Raw genomic sequence first — 4,109 nt, forward strand, 5'->3', positions numbered from 1 at the left:
CATACTAATACTAATTGCTATGCGGAAAATCTTTATTTATGTGTTCAATGAGGAGATTAATTCTTCAATAAACTACAAAATGTAACAGTGGATTAGGCGGATTTAGCTTCTGATAGTTTGCTTGAGAATCGACCCCTAAAAACTGAGATATCCTAACTTCTATTACAATTGGTCTATAGTAAGTTATTTTAATAAACTCAGAAAATTTTGAAGATAAGCTCAGTAAAATGGCAGTACTGAATAATGAATAAAATGACAAAGTTTAAGAGAAATCAAGGAAATACCATAAAACACTCCAATGCTTAGAATTTTCAAATAGGTCAACAACACATTGTTTGTTCAATTGTGTTGTTGATTATAAAAGAGAGTATAGGCAAGAAAGTGTAATAAAGAAAAAGAAGTTTAGGGCACTCCACTATAGTAATAGGCTAAGTAGCTAAGAAGGTAGTTGTTTGCTCCATCCATCTTCTAAGTCAAAAGCCTTAGCTTTATGAGTGAGTTCTATTCAAATCGTGACATGATTAAGTATCTGGAAATTCAGTGTATGCTCCATTATGATTATCGAGTCAAAGAATTTTGTGACGAGCTGAACCCCCTGTTCTAAAAAATTGAGTTTAGATGAAGATGAACTAAGTAAATTAGTAGATATTTGCTATAGTCAAATTACATACAGGAATACGTAGGATTTTTGTTCTTAGGTCAATATTTTTTACACTGCCTTTGCTAAATAAACTTATGAAACTTGAACAAAATTTTTAGACATAGAAATTGATTAGAACTGAAGTATAAAATGCTCTCTATAAAAAAGTGGTTATATAACCATAGTGAGTTTTTGATAAGTCTTGAAATGAGTTATATTTCATGCCTTTAGACTTAGTTAATTACATGTACTTAAGTGATTCTAGTTGCATTTTAAGATATTGCATCAGTATTTTTAGAGCATTGCATTAAAGAGATTGGATTGTGCATACATGTTGCTTTTATTTACCTATTGGAAGGACTTTTTGGTGGTTGATTGGTAGGTGCAAAGTGTAGGAGAAGGAGTAGAGGGTTGAAGGTTTGAAATGACAAATTTTGGGTAGTTTTCCAACACAAATGCTATGGCAATACCTAGAAGATTCCTAGTTAGCATTTAATGCGTACTGTTCTCAGTCCCAGCTGTACTTGTACCAGAAAAATCCACCTGAATAAGAGAGAAAGGATTATCGACTGATAGACCTACCCTAGAAGTCAAACCTATAAAAGCTAAAAAGGGATCCCTAGAAAGGGGCAATTTTTTCAAATAGAAGAAAAATAGGAGCAGATTTTGACTGGAAAGGAGGGAAGGACCAAGAAGGAAGGCGATTAAAGAAGTAGAAGATGACTACATCATCTTTGCAAGCTATAAGACATTGTGTTGCTGGTGTTGATAGCTGAATAGGAAAAAGCCAACATCTTAGAATTTCTTTTTTGATTCTTATCACATTTCCTGTAGAACTTAATTGTAAAATATGATGTTGATTATTGCATTAAACTTGAACTCAATTTACCCAGCTATGAGCTAAATCTCTTAGGCTTGCGATTAATTAGCTGAACCCTTTAAATTCTATTAATGTTCACAATTTAAGTTGGAATTATTTCATACTTATTACAGGTTGTTTATTGACGAATATGTAGCAAGTTATTAAGATAACTTAATGTCGGCAGGTTTAGGTTATTTGGATAAACATTGGATAATAAGAGTGATTGAAAATTTATTTCTTTGCAGCAAGCTCTAGACATAAAGCCTTGCCTCATTCGAAAGAGGGTAGAAAATATTAGTGGTAGCCAAACTTAAGTCTATAGAGATATAGTACCTTAGGGAAGGTAGCCTAAGGTTTGCTCTCGAGAGTAGCAGATTATTATAGAAACCTATCAAGCAGTAGAATGTCCAGACTTTGTTGTGGAATTAATAGTTAGAGAAGGTAGATGCATCAGTAATCCCAGTCGTCCTAATCAACATTGGAATTACTTAAGCTTCTTTTTTTAGTTACTTGGTCATGACATTCTATTTTGTTTACTTGTTTTGAGTTGCACATTTTATACGTCATCATTCTCTCATTTTACCACTACATTCTCACTGTTACTTTGCTTCAGCATTCGTCTAGCTTAACTCTAATAACTCGACCAAATTATACCATTCTAATCCATGTGGAGACGATCTTACTGATCACTTTATTACTTTTTCGACATGTATACTTGCACAATTCTCACATCATGTTCACAAGAGATAGTTACACAACTTGGTGACACTGTCGTATGACCCCTATTTTACCATTTTACCTATATTTTCGTAAAAGTTTCAAAATGGTCCCAATTGTAACAACCCCTACCCGTGTCTGACACTGGGACTGGATACGAGGCATTACCGGACTTAAACATGCACACAAACAAAAACTGTCCCTAAAATTTCATTTAATTCAAAACTGTTCAGACACATGCATAACATCCCTTATTTGGGTCTACGAAGCCCAAAACATACTTTGGAACGGTTTTGGGACTAAACCGAGAACTTACGAAAACTTGGAAAATTTCACACAACAACAAGTCTTTCATTTTAAACATATTTCACTTTAACCAACATCCATGACTATCAACCTCATCACACCAGAAACATAGAACATGACATGATTAATTAAGCTTACAAACCATCGTGAATATGGGCCACATCCCATGGCCATATACGATAACTCAACGTCGATCAATAGGTTAGGCCAAATCATAATAATAATACATGTCATAAAACTAGCTTCCTATACATGCCACTCACTTGATATTTCTAATATTTGAATTAATTCTCCCAAAAGTGATAGCTTGATAGTGTGATTCTGCCTCCGACGATCTCCAACCCCGAGCGACCTGCCAATACTAAAGAAATGGAGAGGAGGGGTAATCTTTACGCTTAGTAAGTTCATATGAAATTAATAAGCAATTACTAACATGCTTTTCAAGATAAAACACTATAATTGTACAATTACACATGTTCAGATTGAGCTGTTTTATCGAGTTACAGTTACTAAATCATTTTTATCTTGATCTACAAAACTCCAAATTAAGTTCTGTTAATTTTCATTGAAACTATACTCATATACCTTTCTCCTATAAAATTTTTAGAATTTTTTACATAGCCAATTATTACAGTTTATTCATTAAAATTTTCCCTCTTTTAGTGTTCGGCTACTCTGACCTCTGTTCACTACGAATCAATTTTCTCTCTGAACAGAATTCAAAGGGATATGCCGTTTATTTCTCTTAAAAATATACTCAATAATTAATCTATATATTTAAATTATAACTCCTAATTATGTTTTCACAATTGTTAGTGAATTTCTCAAATAGGAACAGGGGATCTCGAAGTCATTCAGACTCTGTCTCACAACAATTTAAATATCTCATAACATAAAATTCAATTGCATGTACCATTTCTTCTATGTGAAACTAGACTCATTGAGATTTAATCTCATATTTTATTCAGCCCCTAACTCAATTTTCACAATTTATGGTGAATTTCCAAAGTTGCATCACTGCAGTAACCCAAAACTGCCAAGGCTAAATTTACTCAATCACAACTATTATTCACTAAATCCATACAATATCATTTCATCCATCATGGAAAGAACACATAATTATGCTTCATAGGCATATATCCATAATCTCAATGTCATCAAGTATCAAGAATTATTCCTCATCATGTCATTTTCATAGTATTCACCAATACTATATACTTCATATATCAAGACATCACACATAAGTTTAGTGTACATACCTGTACAACTTTTAATTTAACTTAAAAACATAGTCACTAATGGCTTGTCTCATTAGGACCATTATCGAATACTCCGTCAAATTACCCATTGAACACTCGGGATATAATCGAATACACGGAAGCCTGCAGCTAGACAAACTCAATAGCCTACGGTTTATGTAGCAAAGCTACCATAATCTCACCCATAATGAACTCAGAACGCAACTCAACGAGCTCGGGTGTTCGCATCTCCATAATGAACTCGAAACACAACTGAACGAGTTCGGATTCTTGCATCCATAGGTGAACTCGGAACGCAACTCAACAAGTTCAGATGCCTCATAAT

This window comes from Gossypium hirsutum, chromosome A04 (genome assembly GCF_007990345.1).
Source record: "Gossypium hirsutum isolate 1008001.06 chromosome A04, Gossypium_hirsutum_v2.1, whole genome shotgun sequence".
Taxonomy (NCBI): Eukaryota; Viridiplantae; Streptophyta; class Magnoliopsida; order Malvales; family Malvaceae; genus Gossypium; species Gossypium hirsutum.